The sequence below is a fragment of the Tachypleus tridentatus genome, chromosome 2 (assembly GCF_004210375.1).
Source record: "Tachypleus tridentatus isolate NWPU-2018 chromosome 2, ASM421037v1, whole genome shotgun sequence".
Taxonomy (NCBI): Eukaryota; Metazoa; Arthropoda; class Merostomata; order Xiphosura; family Limulidae; genus Tachypleus; species Tachypleus tridentatus.
The window spans coordinates 19,066,699-19,092,050 of NC_134826.1; the positions used below are offsets into that span (position 1 = coordinate 19,066,699).

Consider the following 25,352-nt stretch of genomic DNA (forward strand, 5'->3'; position numbering starts at 1 on the left):
GAAATAGAGATTCTAGCATATTTACGATTCTAATAAATTTCAGTATGTTATTAACATGTGGGATAAAACACACATTTTTAAACTTTTGTTAATCTTACTGCAAACAATAGAAAGGGTAATAAATACGTCTGTTTTAACATAATCATGAAGTTTACTCTTGTTTTCCAACTAGGATCACGGGCAATGTGTTTGTTCAGTAAACACCATGTTTGTTGCATTAAAGAAAAAAGCGAACTTCAAAGCTTTAGAGATGATAATAGCCATTAAGAATTATCCAGTCCTTTTCCGTTTATTGTATATTAACTGAAAAAAAAATGTTAAAAAACAACAGAATGACAGAGTGATTATTAGTAACATATACAGCAGCGCCGCCATTTTGAATATTCTCGCGTAGATGACCAAGTTTTGCGATCATTGTAAACTTGCATGCGTGCACCATTATTTGAAAGGTACATGGACGGTATTACCGGAGGGCATGAAGACACACCCTATACACATGTACCGTCTCAGCAAATGGGATTTTTAATTTTGGAATGAAATGTTTATAATTTTAAATCGTCCTTTCTTTTACTCTTGTACCTGATAAAATCGTGTGCGGTTACACTTGAACACCGAAAGAAAACCTTTTTCAGCCATCAGGATTATCAGAGGAACGATGACTGTTGTTAACCCTTAAAATCAACGAGTCGTTTTTACGTCATTCTCTAAACTGAAAGTTCACATATTATACTGAATACGTTTTATTTTATTTGTTTGTATGTTTCGATAATCATTGTAAAAAAAAAAAACTGACTGTTAAACTTGGCGAGAAAGCATCATATTTATTAAAGTAAAAATGTCCAACAGTAATTAAAGTAATTAATTTCAATACTGACACAACTTTGTTGTCTCTGTGAATAATTAACTTTTGTTCCACGATCCTACTTGATGTAAATGGATCAGAGTTACATTGTGGTTAATGATCATGACTCCAGTTAAATGGAAGTTAAAATATTGAACTTACATAAAATACAATGCACCAGATCACCTTAGGCAAATATTCCAGAAACAAAAATAGCTTTAGTTTATAAAACACGAACAATGTCACGAACAAAATTACTTGCGAAACAATAACCGTTTTCTACTGAACAGTTCTGGAAGTGTCTGTCTCAAGTTCCAAGTGTCTTAGAACTGACAGAATGGTGCCGTCTCTATTTCAGAATCCTTATTTAAAATTCAATGTGAAAAATAAAAATTCTGCGTAAAACGTTACCGTGTGAGTTGTTTGTTCCGCAGCGAAATACACCGATGAATCACTCAACAAATGGAGGTTAGAGGGGCTAAAAAATACCCCCCAACAGGGCGCAGGTTACAAGCTGGTTGATTAATGATCAAATCTCCAAAAAATAGCACAAGGAAAATAACACGCGTTCGTTCGAGCTGCTTTTACCGACTGTCGTCTTTAACATGTGATGTCTGAACCAGACATAGTGAATCCACAGCTATGGGTAAACAAGCAAAATAATGGTGAAACCCTGAGCACAAACACAATAAAAAAACATAAACAGCGTAGACTGCGTTTACGCTCTAACAGATTTCTGATCATTTAAGAGACTGGATAAACAAATAACACTAAATAACAAAATTTTTACTTTTTCTTGTTCCTGGACAGAAAGTGTTATTTCCCAATTGCTTATGCCTAAAGTAAATGGAAAAAGACCTATTTTTCTCTTCAAACTTTGCTTTTGTGAGCTGCGAGCGTATAACGAAAACATGATGGGAGACTATATTTGGGGGCTGATACGTGAAAGTGATTTACGTTACAGTCGCTAATCTCGAAAAACTACTCACTTCTAAACATTTTTGTATAACTTTAGTAAAAATACATGTAAATCGTGATTCGTATGTTGTTTTATTTAGACCTTATGTTTATGAAAATGTGCAAATTTGCCTGTTTCTACAAAGAAAATAGGTTAATTTCTAAATTTCATTATCCAGGTCACAAAAGCAAAGTTTAAAGGGAATAATGACCATTTTCTGTACTTTTACACCATAAGCAGTTAAGAAATAACACATACTATCCAGGATCAAAAATTGTGTTATATGGTGTAATTACACATGCTATCCAGGAACAAAATTTGTGTCACATGGTGTAATAACATATACTATCCAGGAACAAAATTTGTGTTACATGGTGTAGTAACACACACTATCCAAGAACAAAATTTGTGTTACATGGTGTAATAACACATACTATCCAGGAACAAAATTTGTGTTACAGTGGAACAAAATTTGTGTTACATGGTGTAGTAACACACACTATCCAAGAACAAAATTTGTGTTACATGGTGTAATAACACATACTATCCAGGAACAAAATTTGTGTTACATAGTGTAATAACACATACTATCCAGGAACAAAATTTGTGTTACATAGTGTTATAGATCAATAGCGTACGATTAAAATATTTGGATACTGTTAAAAGGCATTCCTTACGAAGTAATAAGAAATAGGCCTAGTTTTACATAGAAACAGAAAACTGTCATAATTCCTAAAGTAAACAAAAATGTGTTAAACGAGTTATTGTTTCAAAAAAAATAACAAAACTAACTCTATAACACCTTTAATGTTGTGTTATTTAATTCCAAAATATGCAGTTCCAAATGACTTACTTTTGGGACAGTTTAAATTAAATTTGAAAAAACTACAAAAAAATGTACTTCGCTAGAAATAATTTTAGTTACTTGGATCTGTATTGCACTTAGCCTATCTTTTAGTCTTAGCATGTATGATAACAAGTTATAAAGCTTAATACGTTTGGCACAGAATTGTATATCGTATTTCTAAGCAAATGAAAAACAAAAAACGTTTTACACATAGAATACATTGAATATACATCCAAAGCTACTTTACGTTATTTACATGCTAGCCCTTTCAGCCGTGGGGGCGTTATAATGTGACGGTCAATCCCACTATTCGATGGTAAAAGAGTAGCCCAAGAGTTGGTGGTGGGTGGTGATGACTAGCTGCCTTCCCTCTAGTCTTACACCACTAAATTAGGGACGGCTAGCACAGATAGCCCTCGAGTAGCTTTGTTCGAAATTCAAAACAAACAAACAAAAAAACTTTAAGTTATTTCGTTGAAAATAACCTAAAGCCAGTAAACATGTTTAGTAGAGTTCTGTTAGGGGCATAAACTAAAATAATAAAATACTTACAAACAGGCTAAACAGACCGACATCTTGTGGTGTCATAGTTTCTATTTTGATAAACAAAACATGAAACACTAAAACACGTCTAAGATTTTACTGGTGTTTAAAACAAAAAGGCATAACAAGTTATGAACTGAACATTTTGTGTACATTGATTGAAAACAATGACGCAGTGACAATTTAATAAAACCTATATTTAAGGTATGACAGTCTTTTTTTAACATCAAGGATATGTATCTCTTAACATTGTCCCTCGTTTGTACAGCGGTAAGTCTACAGATTTACAACGCTAAAATCAGGGGTTCGATTCCTCTCGGTGGACTCAGCAGATAACCTAATGTGGCTTTCCTATAAGAAAACACACAAACACACACTCTTAACATTACTTTAGTTACCTGCTTCAAGTTATTTGCAAGGCTACATGAGGGCTATCTGCAACTCTTTGTTGGTAAAAAAGTGGGAATGACTCTCACAAAATGCCACATCTACTAAAGGGGCGAGCATGTTTGGTGTGGCGAGGATTTGAATCAAGGACTTCTGTAATTTAAACAGATCACTAAAATAATACTAATCGATTCAGACGAAGGTTGTATCCACCTTACTTTCTTGTCAGCAAACATAATTAGTCCTAGAAGTCACCTTTGCGTTTTATGATATATATGTTTCAAAATTCATATGGTGGTGACCAGCCTCTCACCAAAGCTACCGAAAACTGTGAAAGAAAACCGTTAACTTGCTAAAGCTGTGTGATAGGTGTGTTTGATTCTACCAACTGGGGACAATAAACGGTTAGTAAATAAATGTTAGAAGCCTCTTCAATTTTTTATTAATATTTATCTAATATAAAATAATGTAGCAAATGGGTACAATTCACTTTGTTTTAATAACCATCAAAATGATCATTAGAAATGTTTTCAGAATTCAAACACAAACGAACAACTAATAAAACACAAACACAGTAAGTGACTAAAATCAAAGTGATGTTGTTGTTGTTTTACTTCCTGTAAGCTTTCGGCTACTGTGTTGCATTGTTAACAATATTGTTAAAATTACGTAGCCTAACGAGTTACACGAGAGTAGCCGAGAGCTTGCAGATAATTAAATACGTTGAGTTTACGTGTGTTTTGCGTATTACAATAATTCTTCAATGCAGTTATAAACCTCAACGAAGAGGTAAACAATACATTTATATAGAGCTGGAGGGCTTTAGTAAACAGTTGTTTCAAAACTGTATACTAAACGTATAAAAGGCATATTTTCATAATCTGGTCCCACGCTGGTGCAGCGGTAAGTCTACGGATTAAACCCGCTAAAATGAGGGGTTCGATTCCCATAGGTGGACTCAGAAGAGAGCCCGCTGTGGCTTTGCTATAAGAAAACACACACTATCTGCATACTGTATTCACAGCTGTGACAGATGCCTAAAAATTACATATATTGTTTCTAAAGGTCTGTATAAAATATTTCTAACGGGACAGTTTATCCAAAAAGCTTTTTTTTTTCTTTTTTACTATTTCTCGTAAACGAATGTCAGCATTCTCTTCAGACGCATAGCTTTAATGGTATATATTCCGAGGTACTTAGAATACAATTAAAAAGACGAGAAAAATACAATAAGAAAATGTAATATCAGAACTAGTCATATAGGTTTAATACAATTAAACTACATTAAAAGGAGTTAAACAAATCAGTAGACAAAAAATACACAAACGTTTAGCGTATTTACACATTATTAAATGTACACGATAAAGTATGACAAAAAGTTACAGCGCGCATTCGAAGATTAAATGGATGAAAAGGAATAAATGATAAAATCCAATTGGTCGAGTTAAAAATCGTTACTAAGCAACAGTGGTTACGTCAACGTGCCACATACAACAATGTATTAAAGAGGAAAACAGATACCTGGCGGAACGAATTACAGTATTAGATGTCTGATGTTTAATGAGTTGTAAATTTAAACACGCAATTAACAACCATGAGTTTCACGGATAGTTTTGTTCAATATTCGCAACTAAAACTCAGTAGGTCGGTTTAATAACAAATAAAGAACTTTTCATAGTATCTAATACTTCGCAGTGTTGTTAGAGTTTTGGATAAAAACTTGACAGTAGTGTATTTTGTTAGGAGTTACGAAATCATTCAGGCCCGGCATGGCCAGGTGGTTAAGGCACTAGACTCGCAATTCGAGGGTCGCGGGTTCGATTCCCCGTCACACCAAACCGTGTGGGTGTTATAATGTGACGGTTAGTTCCCACTATTCGTTGGTAAAAGAGTAGCCCAAAAGTTGGCGGTGGGTGGTGATGACTAGTTGCCTTCCCTCTAGTCTTACACTGCTAAATTAGGGACGGCTAGCGCAGATAGCTCTCGAGTAGCCGTGTTAAGGCGTGCGACTCGTAATCTGAGGGTCGCGGGTTCGCATCCCGTCGCGCCAAACATGCTCCCCTTTCAGCCGTGAGGACGTTATAATGTGACGGTCAATCCCACTATTCGTTGGTAAAAGAGTAGCTCAAGAGTTGGCGGTGGGTGGTGATGACTAGCTGCCTTCCCTCTAGTCTTACACTGCTAAATTAGGGACGGCTAGCACAGATAGCCCTCGAGTAGCTTTGTGCGAAATTCAAAAACAAACAAACCCTCTCGAGTAGCTTTGTACGAAATTAAAAACAAACAAACAAACAAACGAGAGTCTAGGTTTCATTACTAATATGAACTTGTGCATGTTAATACTGGTTAAAATTGAGTAACAGATTTATCGAACTAAAAGTCTGTAACTTTGTATAAACTCCGTTTATTCAGTTTTTTTTTATTCCATCAGTTTAATCTTGTCAGTACACACGGTTTTGTGTACTTAATATTCAGTATACGAAACTGTTTATCTGTTTACATGTAAACAAACCGTTCCATTAACAGTCTCTATTAATTTACTTAATAATAACTTGCATGTTTATCATTCGGTTTTCCGATATCCTACGACTCCATCTTCGATTAGCAAGTAATAATAATAAACGACCTATACTGAATTGTTACAATACTTCCATCATGCACTTCATTTATAAAGAGAGAAGGGGGCGAATGGATGGTAGAAAAAAATCTAATCTACTAAGAAAAGAAAGAATATTTGTGATCGATGTGATCGCACGTGATAAACATTATAATATTATTATTATATAATTATATAATATTATTATTATTATATGTTTGCGTTATGAACGAACATTTGAACTTGATATAAAGTTTTGTAAGTGTTATTTCTGGATCATAACGATGGGTTATGTTCGAAATCCTGAATGATGGATGATCATACTATTTAAAACAATTTTTTAAATATATATAAAGCTTCAAATTTGACCTTTTAACAACGAGAACGTTTTTAGCGAGCAGTGAAAAATATAAGAACGCGAACAAAAATTATTATAAAAAACAAAGGATAAGTTCTTATCAGTGAAATGGAATATCTCGGCGTCAAAGTGGCCTTATCCTAGCGGTTAAGGAAACGAACTACTTTATCACTGTAAAACTAGAGATTAAAATAGAAATGATTTTTCAAGTTAATAAGAATAGTAAAAAAATTCATTCGTTTGCTTCTGAGTAGCGAGTCTTTAATTTAAATAATTGTGTAGAACTCTAATAATAAAAGCTTTTAAAAGTCCAAGCCTTCAGGAAAAAAACAACTTTTTTTTTAACAAGTATAAGATAACATTGCTAATATTATTAAAGGCCTACAATAAAGTGTGAGCCAGCCACAAAGAAAACCAGCAGTGAAGTCAAGGAACACAACAAAGCGTATGGTTTTCTCAATGGAGTCCAAGGAGACAGATAACGAAAGAACATATGCCCATGCTATGGAGCACTTGTCTATACATTAGAAGAGCCGCTGATAAGAGATTGTCAAAACTAACAAGCCACTTTCTCTCAGAAGGGCTGAGAAACAGAGCTAGTCTTCGCATTATCAGTTGAGTGGGCCTATAGAGTTTTAACATGAACACGAGCTCTAAACAAAACAAATTCGAGAAACCAGTTATGTCGGTCTTCTCAGTGAAACCGAAAACAAATCTCATTACCGTAGAGAAACATCTGTTTAGTAAATTACTAAAATCACGCAAGTATGACATAAAATAAAACAAAATATAAAGGAAGAGGTACAAAAGCTGGAAAAGATCTCTTTCTCGGAAACTGCATTGTTTTAAATGCACAAGAAGCTCTTAGGACTTTTAACCTTAAATTTAACATATTATGTTTGTTTACTTTGTTGTGACAGAAATATCCCTTGTTTACAAGACCGGAAAAAAAAATTATTCGAATTAATTAATAACGAAAGAATGCCATGTAAAGAGACTAATTTGTTACAAATAATTCTCGGATAAGTTTCAGTAATTAATTGTGCTGAAATCACAATCAAGTTCCATGTTGAAATCTTTCATTTGTACCAGGTCTTGCATTTATAAACTTGCCTGAAGATAGAGACTACATACAGATGTGAATGTTAATATTACACATCTCGACTACGTACAGAATATGAAACATGGAATATGAATTATACATGAGCACAAATAATTTGAAATATATACAAGGGTGAACAAAATGAAAGGCTTCTCGTGTAAATGTTGTTAATTTTTTAAATCTTGTATTATGTAAAAGGAAAATATGTAGGAATATATGTTTTAAAACGCACTCGACAAGATCTGTTTAAGTATAACCTCAAATCCTAATTTTAACACTGGAATACGTAAATACCTGAACTTTTCATAATTTTAGTTACATCTTCTCATAAAACGTGTTGTAGTTTGTTAGATCTTCTTATTTCAGTGAAGTAACCAATAAAATGATCAAACAAGTTTCTCTGCATTTGTGAAGTCGTTAAAAGATATCTTAGAAATAACTTTGGTTTCAATTTCGTTCAAAGTTATACGAGGGCTATCTGCGTTAGGCGTTCCTAATATAGCAGTGTAAGACTAGAGGGAAAGCAGCTAATCATCACCACCCATTGCCAAGTCTTGGGCTACTCTTTTACCAACCATTATAACGCACCCACGGCTGAAAGAGCGAGCATGTTTGAATACGACGAGGATTCGAACCCGGGACTCACAGATTACGAATCGAGTACCTTAACCACCTGCTCATGTCGGGCTAATTTTCTATGGAACGTATTAACACTGCAAAAATGTGGAATTAAATACTCGTTTATCTTGCGATAGTTAAAATACAAAGACACAAGCTAGTCATCACCATCCACCACCAACTTGTGGATTACTCTTTCAACAATGAATAGTGGAACTGACCGTCACATTATAAGGCCCCCCCACGGATAAGAGGTCGAGCTTGTTTGGTGTGAAGGGGATTCGAACCTGCGACCCTTAAAAAATGAGTCGAGTGCCTTAACCACTTGACCATGCTGGGTCCTTAGAAATAAGAAAACTGATGATATAGAATGACCACGTCAGTCACCTGGTATTAATATTATTGAAAATTTACGGGCTGTGTTAAACCGATTAACGAAAGATCGCAACCCAAACATGGAAGATGAATTTTTTGAAGTCCTCAAAGAAGGATGGCGGTTAATCACTCAGGGATTTCTGTACAAACTCATTGATAGCTTGCCATGTTAATGTGAAGCAGCACTGAAATCCAAGGTAATGTCGACTAAATATTAAATTGTGAAACTGGTTTCTGTGATTTTGAGTTTCGTTTTTACCTCCGATTATTGTAGAAAAACTTGTTTAATCATTTTGTAGGATAATTGGAAGAGGAATATCTGAGAAACTACAGCAGGTGCACAAAGCTTTTTATGAGAAAATGTAACTAAAATTATGAAAAGTTCAGGTATTTACTAAAGCCAGTGTTAAAATTAGGATTTGAGGTTATATTTGAACAGATCTCGTCAAATACCTTATAAAAACGTATTGTTTTTAATTATTTATCTGCTATATAATAAAATATTTAACAAATTAACAACATTTTCAAGGAAGAGCCACTTTTTTTAGTCCACCTATTGTTTATATTTCCTGACAATATATGTTTTTAATTTATTCGCAGCGCACTCTACAAAAGCCAATACTAACAGTAGGTCCACAACAAACTTATGAAATTGACCAAATCAGACATCAATTCGTTTGTTTTAAATTTCGCGCAAAACTACAAGAGAGCGACCTGTGCTAGTCGACCATAATTTAGCAGTGTGAGACTAAAGAGAAGGCAGCTAGTCATCACCACCCACCGCCAACTCTTGGGCTACTCTTTTAACAACGAATAGTGGGTTTGACCGTTACATTATAACGCCCCACGGCTGAAAGGGCGAGCATGTTTGGTGCGACCGGGATTCGAACCCGCGACCCTCGGATTAGGGGTCGAACGCCTTAACACACTTAGCCATGCTGGGCCCCAGACATCAGTAAGATCTGTTTGTTTTGGTACAAAGCGACATAACTGGAAATGTAAAGTTGCAGGAACTCTTATGTTCAGACACACTGATAAAATCATCCATAAATGGTTAACTTTTTTTTTTAAAAAAAAAGCAGTTTTATTGATTAATGAAACAGTGAAAAAATTATGATTGGTTGTTTAAAATTGCTATATTGTAATTTGTATGTTAATATTTGAGAATTAATTTTTCATCGAATTAAGTCTTGAAACATTGAGAAAAAACGTTAAAAAATTCAGGCGTTAAAGAAACACTTCGTACGTTACAAAAATAAATGTTTTTTTCTTTAGAGTCAATTACTAAACTATTTTGCTTCAATATTAAACAAAATTCTGTTTACTTGTGTGTTGCGATGCGTCAAAAATTTGCATAGTATTAAATTTCGGTATATTACGTGTTTTTGCAGCAGGTGTGTATCTAATAGCGCGTATTCAACCACTAAGATCGACCGGAGTCTTACCATAAGCTAACAGAACGTTAGGTGCGAACTTCGAGTAAAACATTAACACTGGAATCGAATTCGCCACGTGGTGAACGCTAATATAATATCGAATGATCGAGAGAGAACCCGTACCACCAACTACCGAATCAATTCACCGTATATAAGAACTGCTGTGTGCACGAGTTCCTTGTGACTAATCGCACGAGAGGCCAGGAGGAACTATGATGTCAGAAACGTGTCATTGTTCAGGAAGCTGGAGTTCTCGATGAGGAAATAAGTTAATAAAAAAACATTTCGATAGAGGGAGCTCTATGTAAATAAAGGCAGTAAATTCTTCTTTATTCGACCTCAACTAAACTGTTACACGATGTAACACAACTTCTGTTACTGGATACTATGTGTTATTTCTTAATTGCTTATGTTCTAAAAGTACAGAAACTGGCTATTATTCCCTTCAAACTTTACTTTTGTGACCTGGATAATGAAATTTAGAAATTAACCTGTTTTCTATGTAAAAACGGGCAAATTTGCACATTTTCATTTACATGAGGTCTGAATAAAACAACATATGAATCAAGATTTACATGTGTTTATACTAAAGTTATACAAAAATGTTTAGAAGCGAATAGTTTTTCGAGGTTTGCGACTGTAATGTAAATCACTTTCACGTATCAGACCTCAAAATAGTCTCCCATCATGTTTTCGTTATACGCTCCCAGGTCACAAAAGCAAAGTTTGAAGAGAAAAATAGGCATAAGCAATTGGGAAATAACACTTTCTGTCCAGGAACAAGAAAAAGTAAAAATTCTGTTACATAGTGTCATCTAACACTAGTCATCGAGATATTGATTTTTTACATAAATGACCTTGGTTTGCCTCTTCAGAAAGTGGTCGTATATGAAGATGGTTTGTCGAATATTATTGATCAATAGTACTCGATCATCCCATAATTATAGCGACAGAATCGATCGAACTTTGATTGATTTTATATATACATTATATAAATTGTTTGAAACTAAAATTTAACTAACTTTGATTTGTTCTGAATTTCGCTACAAGTCTCTAATTTGATTTATCAGTAGCAAAGATCATAACGTCCACCCACGGTTGAAAGGGCCAATATGTTCGGTGATAGAGGTTCAAACCCGTGAGTGAAACCCTTTAGTTGAGCACCAAGCTGTGTCAGTAAGAAAGTAAAAAAAATATATATATAAATAAAAAATAAATAATCAGTATCATTATTTGAAACCTAATTAAGATTCAAAAACATATTATACATGAACATTATACATTTAGCATACAGTAAGAATAAAGTGCTTCATGAGAAACAACCCCCCTCGCGGCTCAACTGTAAGTCAGTTAAAATTCGGGTTTCAATACCTATAGTGAACAAGGCGAAAACAGTCCATTGGGTTGCGTTGGAGTGAACAACAATGAAACCAAAATCCTAAACGTACACATCGGCTATTTCTGTTGAAAAGACACAATAACACAAACAAATTTCCGATCTAATGCAAGAATCGAACCCCAAATTTTAGAATTATAAGCTGTCCACCCTAACGCTGAACTACTGTTCCGTGTCACCGTTGTAAATAACTAACGATTGGTTTCCTTGTTTGTTTTTGTACTGGTGAGCGCAAAGCTACACAATGGTCCATTAGTGGACCACAGGTATCGAAACAATGTTTAGCGTTAGAAGCTTGGTTTGGGTTTGTTTTTGTACCGGTGAGCGCAAAGCTACACAATGGTCCATTAGTGGACCACAGGTATCGAAACAATGTTTAGCGTTAGAAGCTTGGTTTGGGTTTGTTTTGGATTTTGCGCAAAGCTACACGAGGGCAAAACTAGAGGGAAGGCAGCTAGTCATCACCACCCACCTCCAACTCTTGGGCTACTCTTTCATTAACGACTAGTGCGATTGACCGTAAATTATAACGACTCCACGACTGAAAGGGCAAATATGTTTGGTGTGACAGGGATTCGAACCCGCGACCCTCATATTACGAGTCGAGTGCCTTAACCACCTGGCCATGCTGGACCGCGTTAGAAGCTCTCAGACTTGTCGCCGAACTATCAGTGGGTTGAAAGAACAACAAAAAGTTGGGGAAAGTTACTTTTCTTTAAAAAATAAAATACATAAGAAACTTTATAGATTGTTTGGAAGCATAATTAGTTCAGAAAACTAGTATCCCCAGTCCCAGGTTTAGACACACACATAAACACACGTGTTATTTAATTAATTACATCTCATTTATCACTTGTCTTGTCAGCATGAGTTTTTATCAGGAATCTTTAACCGAATTATTTCACAGGAAACTAGGTCTTCGACTGTAAAATTTTGAAATCAAATGGACATTCGTGTTTTATACCTCATACTTGTTATCTGATATTCATGATTTTTAAAAAATTAGTTGTAAAAATTGTCGATTTTATCGTATGCCTTCTGGCTCAGAACACCTTTAAAGGTGTTTGCTACAGAATGGACTATCTGTACCCTACTCATCACGGGTATCCAAAACAAAAACAAAAAAACTTTGGGCGTCCATATGTAGTTTTTGGTTTAATAGGGTCCAGAGGTCAGGTTGTTTGCAGAATTTGAAGATGTTTTCTTTCGTTATAGGTGTGTGGATGAAGGTGAGAGACTTGTAATCTGTGGGATTCGTATTATAATCTAGTCGACACCAAACATGCTCGCCTTTTCAACCGTGGGGACGTTATAATGGTACCACTAATCCCACTATTAGTTGGTAAAAGCGTGGCCCAAAATTTCGGGGTGGATGAAGTTGACTAGCTGCCTTCTCATTAATCTACCACTGAAAAATTAAGGATAACTACCACAGGTGACCCTCGTGTAGCTCGCGCGAATTCAACCCAAAACAAACCTGTTTACAGGATAACTAGCACAGGTGACCCTCGTGTAGCTCGCGCGAATTCAACCGAAAACAAACCTGTTTACAAACTTCTAAACGTTTAAACTTATTTTATGTGACAGAGGATGGATATATATAACAGGATGAATATATATAACAGGAAATTACATATAATAACGATAACCACAGAAATAGAACCTACTGGAATATCACCATCAGAAACGCCAGACAAACAAAAAATAATATAATAGGACATAGTTGGGATAGGGTATGGATGCTAACATAATAGGACATAGTTGGGATAGGGTATGGATGCTAACATAATAGGACATAGTTGGGATAGGGTATGGATGCTAACATAATAGGACAGTTAGGATAGGGTATGGATGCTAACATAATAGGACATAGTTAGGATAGGGTATGGATGCTAACATAATAGGACATAGTTGGGATAGGGTATGGATGCTAACATAATAGGACATAGTTGGGATAGGGTATGGATGCTAACATAATAGGACATAGTTGGGATAGGGTATGGATGCTAACATAATAAGACATAGTTAGGATAGGGTATGGATGCTAACATAATAGGACATAGTTAGGATAGGGTATGGATGCTAACATAATAGGACATAGCTGGGATAGGGTATGGATGCTAACATAATAGGACATAGCTGGGATAGGGTATGGATGCTAACATAATAGGACATAGTTGGGACAGGGTATGGATGCTAACATAATAGGACATAGCTGGGATAGGGTATGGATGCTAACATAATAGGACATAGTTAGGATAGGGTATGGATGCTAACATAATAGGACATAGTTAGGATAGGGTATGGATGCTAACATAATAGGACATAGTTGGGATAGGGTATGGATGCTAACATAATAGGACATAGCTGGGATAGGGTATGGATGCTAACATAATAGGACATAGTTAGGATAGGGTATGGATGCTAACATAATAGGACAGTTAGGATAGGGTATGGATGCTAACATAATAGGACATAGTTAGGATAGGGTATGGATGCTAACATAATAGGACATAGCTGGGATAGGGTATGGATGCTAACATAATAGGACAGTTAGGATAGGGTATGGATGCTAACATAATAAGACATAGTTGGGATAGGGTATGGATGCTAACATAATAGGACATAGTTAGGATAGGGTATGGATGCTAACATAATAGGACATAGCTGGGATAGGGTATGGATGCTAACATAATAGGACATAGCTGGGATAGGGTATGGATGCTAACATAATAGGACATAGTTAAGATAGGGTATGGATGCTAACATAATAGAACATTGTTGAGATAGGGTATAAATGCTAACATAATAGGACATAGTTGGGATAGGGTATGGATGCTAACATAATAGGACATAGTTGGGATAGGGTATGGATGCTAACATAATAGGACATAGCTGGAATAGGGTATGGATGCTAACATAATAGGACATAGTTAGGATAGGGTATGGATGCTAACATAATAGGACATAGTTGGGATAGGGTATGGATGCTAACATAATAGGACATAGTTGGGATAGGGTATGGATGCTAACATAATAGGACATAGTTGGGATAGGGTATGGATGCTAACATAATAAGACATAGTTAGGATAGGGTATGGATGCTAACATAATAGGACATAGTTAGGATAGGGTATGGATGCTAACATAATAGGACATAGCTGGGATAGGGTATGGATGCTAACATAATAGGACATAGCTGGGATAGGGTATGGATGCTAACATAATAGGACATAGCTGGGATAGGGTATGGATGCTAACATAATAGGACAGTTAGGATAGGGTATGGATGCTAACATAATAAGACATAGTTAGGATAGGGTATGGATGCTAACATAATAGGACATAGTTAGGATAGGTATGGATGCTAACATAATAGGACATAGCTGGGATAGGGTATGGATGCTAACATAATAGGACATAGCTGGGATAGGGTATGGATGCTAACATAATAGGACAGTTAGGATAGGGTATGGATGCTAACATAATAGGACATAGTTGGGATAGGGTATGGATGCTAACATAATAGGACATAGTTAGGATAGGGTATGGATGCTAACATAATAGGACATAGCTGGGATAGGGTATGGATGCTAACATAATAGGACATAGCTGGGATAGGGTATGGATGCTAACATAATAGGACATAGTTAGGATAGGGTATGGATGCTAACATAATAGAACATTGTTGAGATTGGGTATAAATGCTAACATAATAGGACATAGTTGGGATAGGGTATGGATGCTAACATAATAGGACATAGTTGGGATAGGGTATGGATGCTAACATAATAGGACATAGCTGGAATAGGGTATGGATGCTAACATAATAGGACATAGCTGGGATAGGGCATGGATGCTAACATAATAGGACATACTAGGACAGGGCATGGATGCAGTAGCCATTTTAATTTCCAATAATCTCACTCAAGTCTTATTTCACAAGAATCTCTTCAATCTTTAACGAACTGAGTTCTTATTTCAGTGAGGCGGATAGTTCTTCCGAAGAAGGAAACACGTAACAATTTGGATAGGGAACATAACGATAATGTTTTCACCCAGCAGCAGTTTCGTCAAGTCTATTAAGAATAAGTCAAGAACTTTCGATTTAAAGCTTTTGTTAACAAAGTTTATTTGCCCCAATAATCGACTTTAACCATTAATTATTACTCAGTTAAACACACTAAATTTAGTCCAGCTAACATTCAACCTCCAAAGTTAATGTTTTGTTCTTTCTTTAACCTTTTCATAAGTGAAGAAGTAGTGGAAGTACGCTCATCTTCTGGTTCTAATCTGGTTTTTCGTATCTCTATTCCCAGGGGGCGAAAGAGTTCCATCATGAAATGCTACAATCTCTTGCCACTTAGCTACGAAAACCAGCTCTTAGCCGCAAGTTGTGAAAATGTTAAAGAACGAACAGAACTTTAACGTCGACAGTTGGATACAGTAATAAGGTTGGTTGTACAGAGTGGAACCGTTTGTAGCTTTAAGTGTTGACACAACATAAGTTATTACAATAGCAAGTTAATCTATAACAGTTCCAACTGTGTATCTCATGTTTAGATATCAGATACATTCCACTTCCTATTACAGACTCACCAATCAAAAAACACAAAACATAACTTAAGGAATAATATCACACGATAACTTCTGTCTCTGATATATATATATAATTTGTTTTCTTAGCAAATTTCCCTTTTGTGGAGAAAAGTCATAGGTTTATCGCTAATTTGTGATTCCTTGTTGTAACAGGTTACGTTATAATGAAAACAAAAGAGTTTAAGAATAAAAAATATCATAACACAATGTCTTAGAAACAATAATATATTGTTTTACAATGTTTTACTCTTTACATTATTTAATTAACAAAGAAAGCTGATGCTCTCTGGAAGTGTATAAAACACTAAGTACTTCTACATGTCACTTATAGAGGGCGCTGTTGAGTAAGTACGAAACTCTTGCACCAATGAGCACAAGAACCCTGAGCTATGGAAAGCTCATTGGCTGATTTGAAGTTTATCTTATTTGGTAATCTCACAATACATTGTTCGTTAACTTGTAAGGAAAGGAAATTTATGCGAAGTCTAAAAACGGCGAAATATTAGTTATAAACCTGTAGTCTGTTTACGTGATACCTCTCACTATACAAGGAATCTCGAAGGTACGAAAATAAAAGCTAATTGTTGATTAAACAAATCAAGAAATGAAAATTATCGATTGTAACTTATTTGTTCATATTTCTTTCCCTAGAGGGATATGTCCAAATATAAGTAGGGATATGCAAGCATCATATAACACATTTCCAACACATAATGTTAAACGTTTAGGAAAACAATAGACTCTTATCGTGCGATAAAAAACGCTTAAAAAATCTTTATATTGTAGAAATGATGCAGACAAACACAAGTGATGCGCTGCACTTATGATTCATTAGGTGAAGACGTGTATAAAAATGATTTGATGTTTGTGGCACGGGATAAGAAGGTTCATACATACGGTTATATCACGGATTTTTACACCTAGATTATCTCACCAATTAACTTTCACATTGCACGCGGAGATAAGATGTGGCCTACTATTTAACGTTCTAATTTTTCTGTTAGTCAAGAGTTGGCGGCTTGTGCTCTTGCCAACCTACTCTTGTATAGTTCAGTGTGAAAATTTTAAACCAGACGTTTCAAGAAAGAGATTCAAATGTATATGGAAAAAAAAATTAAAATGTTAGTTGAGTAAGTTAGATATATTTCTACTGATATTCGTTAATATTTAAACAGCCACTAATTAAAATCACACGAGATAACTGGACTTTTGGACTTCCTGTAGAATAAGTCCAGGTTTTTTGCGTTCTACCACTACGGCAGTTGCTAAATTATTAAAACTGAAACTATATATTGTTATTCTTTTTATATCTCATCCGTTCGACTGAACTCAGATAAAATATTAACCATCCACAAACGCATTCTCAGCTTAAGGTACTCGTATAAAACGAGATAACATTTCATCTTTGCTGCTACGAGTAACAAACATGTTACAAATTTAAAAGAACAGACAACAGATACTCAAAGCTAGGTTGTTACCTATGTTTTGGTATATGTACAGTGTGAAAAGTACATGTATAATGTATAAAATATGCGCGTGAATACACATTACATGCGCGCGCGTTTAAACGATACTTTGTTCTTTATGTTAAGTTTGTGTTTAATACATTGCGTCTTTTGTTAGGCTTACCTTAAGTGTTTTTGGTTTGCTTTGCAGAGAATGTTTATAATACAAACTATTAACTGTATTAGAGTTGCAACTATTAATATGTTTACACTCAAGTGTAACTCCACATTGTCCCGTATTGATCAACGCTTGTTTCTTAGTAACACCTCGCCAAACAACTTATATTTACGATATTATTTTTACTTTTTTAATGTTACGTAAATCTTTCTCGAGAAATACTCCAACCACGCAAGGAAAAAGTAAATTATTAACTAACAAACTGTTGTTTTGTTTTCCATCAGAATTTTACTAAATATATGTTTTGTTAAAGTGTTATTTTCGACTATTCTCAAAACACATGACCCTTGCAGTGGCTTAGCCATTAAGTTTGAAGACGTGTATGTAAAAGCTGGGTTTCGGTAACCGTGTCGACACAGACAGCCTGCATTGAACAAAGAATTTACAAATATTTTTAACAATTAACAAAACAACGTTACCTAGCAACGGACGAGGACTGCTGAAGGCCACTAGATTGAATAGATGAAAGAAATAATTTGAATATAAAATTTTACTTCTGTGAAAAGCGTTATTTGAAGATTACGTTTTACTTAATGGTCCTTTCAGTAAAAACTAACTCTAATGTAAAAGAATAACATTTTATCAGTAAATGTATAGTTGATCCCTTATTTTGTTACTCTCTCCTCATTCGTTTTCTTCACATGTAAACTTAATCCCATTTGTTGTCGTTTTTTTTAAAAGACTGTTTTGTTTTGCTTTTTGCACAAAGCTACTCGAGGGCTATCTGTGCTAGCCGTCCCTAATTTAGTAGTGTAAGACTAGAGGGAAGGCAGCTAGTCATCACCACCCACCGCCAACTCTTGGGCTACTCTTTTACCAACGAATAGTGGGATTGACCGTCACACATAACGCCCTCACGGCTGAGAGGGCGAGCATGTTTGGCGCGACTGGGATGCGAACCCGCGACCCTCGGATTACGAGTCGCACGCCTTAACACGCTTGGCCATTCCGGGCCGCTATGGAAACAGTAGACGTTTAAAATATTATCGAAAAAACGTAAACTACGATTATATTTTAAACGTTCATCTTATTTCATAAAAAAATAAAATGTGAATAGTGTGATTGGACTGTGAATTGATGGATTAATTGCTCGAGACGTGTTGCCGCAAAAATTCTATCCGCATATTTCGGTTGTGAGTGTGCTATAAGAGAGACGCTCAAATTCTATCAATCGAGTGGCTAGCCCAAGGGATTGCGGTGGGTGACGTTGGCTAGTTTACCTCCCTATAAATTTTTCATTTCATTGTTAAACTTTGCGCAAAATCTTTTTAAAAAAAACAAAACACATAATTTTCATGTGGATTTTTTTTCTTCCTTTGCTCCTCAGTGGAACATCGACAAGCTTATAACGTTAGAAACCGGATTTCGATACCCGTGATGAGCATGACTCAAGTAACCTATCACGTAGCTTTGTGCTACAAGCTTTTTTTTTAATTTATCCATTTCACAAAATTACGTTTTGGAAAAGTACGAGACAGATAAGCCTAGTTGCCTCTTATAATTTTCTGCTGATTATTCAAACAATCGTTCACGCTAAGTTTCACGAGAAATCCCAATTTTTTAATTATACACAGTGTTTGAGTAAGCTGTAGAAGTTCTAACTCAATCCGACTGATGTGAGTAAACTACAAGTTGTTCTAAATGTCTGGAACAATATGGAAGTGATACTCAAAGGTACCAAAAGTCTGGAACAATATGGAAGTGATAGTCAAAGGTACCAAAAGTCTGGCACAGTATGGAAGTGATACTCAAAGGTACCAAAAGCTTGGCACAGTATGGAAGTGATACTCAAAGGTACCAAAAGTCTGGCACAGTATGGAAGTGATACTCAAAGGTACCAAAAGTCTGGCACAGTATGGAAGTGATACTCAAAGGTACCAAAAGTCTGGCACAATATGGAAGCGTGACTCAAAGGTACCAAAAGTCTGGCACAATGTGGAAGTGATACTCAAAGGTACCAAAAGTCTGACATCATGTGGAAGTGAGACTTCAGAGCCATTTTGTAAATAATTCTAATTTCCTAATGGTGTCTGCCTCTTGGTTCACTATGTGGTACAGAAATTGTAGCAACGTTTTGTCCTGGCAGTGGAAACTGTTTAGACAGTTTGACACGAAGTACAACATAAGTTCAACTATACCGCAAGCCTGAAGTCGACTCACAGGTACAGGACTTAAGTATTGGATACTAATGCTAGTCTGAAGTCGAAACTTGTACACATACTACAAGTTTAGGCATAGAACTAATACTACTATTTGCCAAAACCAGACCTAAAACAAAACCAGAACTAAACTTCTGTATGATGTAGACTCATCACACACAAGCAACACTCCGAGCTGAAACATAAATATTTATTGTGAACGTATCTGTATTATCTATCGTTTCTGCAGCGTACTTAGACAGCGCATAAAGAAGTTAAATAGAAAAATAATGATATTATTTTTAATCTGAGAGCTTCCTAAATTTAGTGTCAAGTTTACATTCGCTTCCAATCTGATATTCACTTGTTTACTTCCCTTGTACGATATTCAAATCAGAAATACCAATAAACAATTTACAAAATTATCTAAATGCGCTAAAACATCATACATAATGAGCGACATTTCATATTTGTTCTAAACTGAAATAAATAGTATTTTATAGCGTAATATAAACATTCTAAAAAATAAAACAGCTAAACATGTTTCAGGAGTAAAAATGCAACGCGAAATTCTGAAAGTGTTGCGAACACGATTGTATTTATTAATTAAGGCTTATTTAGCTTAGGGTATATTCGAATATCGCGGTATTAAACGTTGGGGTGTTTTGTGTTTGTAAGATGAATCACGATCTTTGCATTAAATGTTTAACTTCAGAAAGACACCATTAACTAAGACTACATGCATCCAGATGTTTTTCTGAGTCACGTGTTTGTTGGTTGTGCAGGCTATTAATAAACCTATCTTGCCCTTATAAATTTAACATCCGTTAAATCATTAAAATGATGTGGATTGTCCATGTTAATTGAGTTGAGTGAAATGATGTGGATAAATGTCACTGGACTTTCCAATAAATAGATACCATAACATGAGACGAGCTGTAAGAAATTATGTCTGAACATATATCGGAAGTCCTTTTATATCCACAAAAAAAAACAAACAACATATCATGCAAATACCAATAATTCCAAACAGTCTCTTACTGCTTCTGATAAATGTATAAATCTACGTTGCACAAAGTCCCTTCACGTGATATTTGTTTGTTAGTTCTATGTTTGTAGCATTTTCAATAAATTTTCTTTGAATATAGTCATTTTTTTTTTTTCATTGTTGAATATAGAACTGTCTATCGGGTGTTATTTTCGTGTGACTGTTCTCTTTGTTTTGTAACAAATATATTTTAATTTATTATTATATGATAATAAACACGAGTATGCGACTAAGTTTAGGGTAAGGATATTCTCGTTTATTCTGTCTCCCACTATTACAATTTAGCATGTTATATAGATCTATTTAAACATGGTAATAAATACGAGTATGCGACTAAGTTTAGGGTTAGGATATTCTCGTTTATTTTGTCTCCCACTATTACAATTTAGCGTGTTACATAGATATGTTTAAACATGGTAATAAATACGAGTATGCGACTAAGTTTAGGGTTAGGATATTCTCGTTTATTTTGTCTCCCACAATTACAATTTAGCGTGTTACATAGATATGTTTAAACATGGTAATAAATACGAGTATGCGACTAAGTTTAGGGTTAGGATATTCTCGTTTATTCTGTCTCCCACTATTACAATTTAGTGTGTTACACAGTTATATTTAAACATGATAATAAACACGAGAATGCGACAAAGTTTAGGGTTAGGATAGTCTTGTTTATTGTGTCTCCCTCTATTACAATTTAGCGTGTTACATAGTTATATTTATACATGATAATATACACGAGTATGCGACAAAGTTTAGGGTTAGAATAGTCTTGTTTATTGTGTCTCCCTCTATTACAATTTAGCGTGTTACATAATTATATTTATACATGATAATATACACGAGTATGCGACTAAGTTTAGGGTTACTCCCGTTTATTTTGTCTACAACTTTTTATTTGTTTGGTTCCTATATTGATGTTTACTTTGGTTTTTTGTTCGTTTCCGCTTCACCTCTGCACGTTTACTGACGTTAGCTTAAATACACTTTCTATTAGTTTTTATGAACAGTTCTTTCTGAACCTCTCCAGAACTCTCATCACTCAGAAATATCCTGTCTGACGAAATTATCATGAAAAGTGTTAACATCCGTTTCGCCAAAAAAGTGATACGATCGATACGGTATAACGTAAGTAGAAACGAAATGTTTCTAACAAACGAGACATGTTTTTTCTAACCAGTTTTTAAAGTTTGTCATTTAGAGAAGAACGTATCCGCTGGCCTCAATGGCCTTCAAAAACCTCAAGTCCACCAACATAGATAACCTTATAAAAACAAGCGTTACCGATGACACTCCAGCTCGCTAGTGTCAATAGGAGGGGGGAAAAAATGGACGATTAGGCTTAACATATAACGAACCCATTAGTAAAAGTTTCCCGACTGACATTGGTCTTGTATCACCGCTCATGCTCAGATCGTTTCGTACTCGCTAATGGTATTAGGCAGACAAAGTGTGATATGGGAACGAGAAATGGTTCGGCGTCGCCGGCGAGGCAAAAGAAACGATAAAAAAAATTTAAAGAAGTTGAGGCCGTACTTACCTCAATATTTTGATTTCACCCAAATAACAGAAGACCCGGAATGATTTGGTAACTAAAAGATAACACCGCAGGCGTCTGAAAGTAGTGATCCATCCATTGATTTTTTTTTCACAATAATCCATTTTTCTGGTCGGGTTTAAAATTGCACAATGAAATACGCAGCTGCACTTAAAAGTAGAAACGAGACTACCACTACAGTCCGTCTAGCACGATGTATAACCAGACCCCAACTGTAAGAAAAGAGGAGATACAAATTACGATATTCACTGGCTTTGTCTTGATATATAGTCGTAATTTTTCCTGGCAGAGGTAATAATTTTTCCACTTTAAAAGCCTCACGTGACTTGCAGTAGCCAATCACGAGTCCTGTTTTCGGCCATAAAATGTTCATCAGGAGATAGAAGGCTAGGACTATTGCTAACTTCGTGCTTGTGATGAACAAAGAGTTTAATGGCCGTTACTATAAGTTTTATTACAGTTTCTGCCAGTTTTCTTGACATTTTTACAACCAACAACTAATCCATCTCAATACAGCGAAGGTTCGCGAGCTCTTCCTGCAGCCTATGACCTTCCCAAGCGGGTCATTTACTGTCTCAAATGGGCAGGGCAGTGCCGGGAAGGGCCCTGCCCCCGTGGGTTAATTCGGCGAGGACAAAAAAATAAAAGCATCTTCATATATTTACATGCGCTGAGACCACCCACCTCTGCGTAACAAATAAAATATGATGACAACGAACGTTCCTACATCTGAATTACCAGGGGCAGATACATTTGTAAACAAAAGGGGCATAAGGGTTTGAAAATAGTGAGAAGGGTTTGAAAATAGCGAGTGCTTTATCACATACTATTTGAAATAATTAGTTGTTCTTCTAATATATTGCACCTGTTATATCAGAGCTCATAAACATTAAACGTTAATTGATTGAAAATAATTAATTATCAGGTAAGTTTCTGATAATCTAGATTAAAGAACCTAATTACCAGCAACAAAAATCAAGAAATTTAGAAAATGGTTGAATATCTGTCGGTGTTTTGGTGAGAAAAGTTCATACCCTGGAGGGTCAGGTTCTCTGTGACCTCTTCTTTCAGAAAATGGTTCGAAAGGTTTGTTTGTCTGCTTTGAATTTTGCGCGAAGCTAACAAGGGCTATCTGCGCAAGCCGTCCAAAATTCAACAGTGTAAGACTAGAGGGAAGAAATCTAGTCATCATTACCCATCGCCAATTCTTGGGCTACTCTGTTACCAAGGAATAGTGGGATTGATCGTCACATTATAACGTTCCCACGACTGAATGAGTAAGCATGTTTGATGTGACTAGGATTCGAGCGTCCGAAACATCTGGCGATGCCGGACCTTGTTCGAAAAACAAAAGTTTTTTTGTTTTTTTTTAATTTCGTGCAAAGCTACATGAGGGTTATCTGCGCTAGCTGTTCCTAATTTAGCAGTGTAAGACTAGAGGGAAGGCAGCTAGTCACCACCACCCACCGCCAACTCTTGGGCTATTCTTTTACCAACGAATAGTGGGATTGGCCGCCACATTATAACGCCTCCACGGCTGAAAGTGCGAGCATGTCTGGTGCGACAGAGTTTCGAACTCGCGACCCTCAGATTACGAGTCGAACGCCTTAACCCACCTGGCCATGCCAGGGCCCTGTTCGAAAAACGAGATTGTAACTTAAACTTAACACTGAATACACGTAACTACATTTTCTCATGTTGTAAACATGAATACATATACACTGTATTTTGAACCATAGAATCGTTTAGGGTTAAAATTTTACCGTAAAGGCTGCTTAATACACTCTTTCATGAGCGCGTGCAGAAAGGAGCAAGAGGGAGGCATTTACCCCGTTACATTTTTAAAATCAAAATGCACGTATTATGTTGTAAAGTTAACATCACAGTTAAACTAAATATTTTGAGTAATTTGTATTAAAACTGTAAACTGTTTGTCACTTCCCCCTTCAAAAATATTTTCTTTGGACCCACATATTCACTATATTTAATTATTTTTATAGCTTTTGAGTGAAAGTACGTCAAGTGGAAGATTCAGAAGTAGAAAGTAACCTAACAAGTAGTGAAGCCAGTCTAGAATACAAGCTTACAAGAAGTAACCTAACAAGTAGTGAAGCCAGTTTAGAATACAAGCTTACAAGAAGTAACCTAACAAGTAGTAAAGCCAGTCTAGAATACAAGCTTACAAGAAGTAACCTCACAAGTAGTGAAGCCAGTCTAGAATACAAGCTTACAAGAAGTAACCTAACAAGTAGTGAAGCCAGTCTAGAATACACGCTTACGAGAAGTAACCTAACAAGTAGTGAAGCCAGTCTAGAATACAAGCTTACGAGAAGTAATCTAACAAGTAGTAATGCCAGTCTAGAATACAAGCTTACAAGAAGTAACCTAACAAGTAGTGAAGCCAGTCTAGAATACAAGTTTACGAGAAGTAATCTAACAAGTAGTGAAGCCAGTCTAGAATACAAGCTTACAAGAAGTAACCTCACAAGTAGTGAAGCCAGTCTAGAATACAAGCTTACGAGAAGTAATCTAACAAGTAGTGAAGCCAGTCTAGAATACAAGCTTACAAGAAGTAACCTAACAAGTAGTGAAGCCAGTCTAGAATACACGCTTACAAGAAGTAACCTAACAAGTAGTGAAGCCAGTCTAGAATACAAGTTTACGAGAAGTAATCTAACAAGTAGTGAAGCCAGTCTAGAATACAAGCTTACAAGAAGTAACCTCACAAGTAGTGAAGCCAGTCTAGAATACAAGCTTACAAGAAGTAACCTAACAAGTAGTAAAGCCAGTCTAGAATACAAGCTTACAAGAAGTAACCTAACAAGTAGTAAATCCAGTCTAGAATACAAGCTTACAAGAAGTAACCTAA

At 35.6% G+C, this 25,352-nt stretch overlaps 1 protein-coding gene across 1 annotated transcript in view; it reads right to left on the minus strand.

Annotated features, from left to right (window-relative positions):
• The window catches only part of LOC143239032 (uncharacterized), a 171,915-nt gene extending 148,748 nt beyond the window's left edge, over positions 1-23,167 (minus strand). The window contains exon 1 of the mRNA XM_076479786.1: positions 22,466-23,167. The gene's annotated coding sequence lies outside the window, so the exon portion shown is untranslated. The remainder of the gene's footprint in view (positions 1-22,465) is intronic.
• Between the last annotated feature and the right edge of the window lie 2,185 nt (positions 23,168-25,352).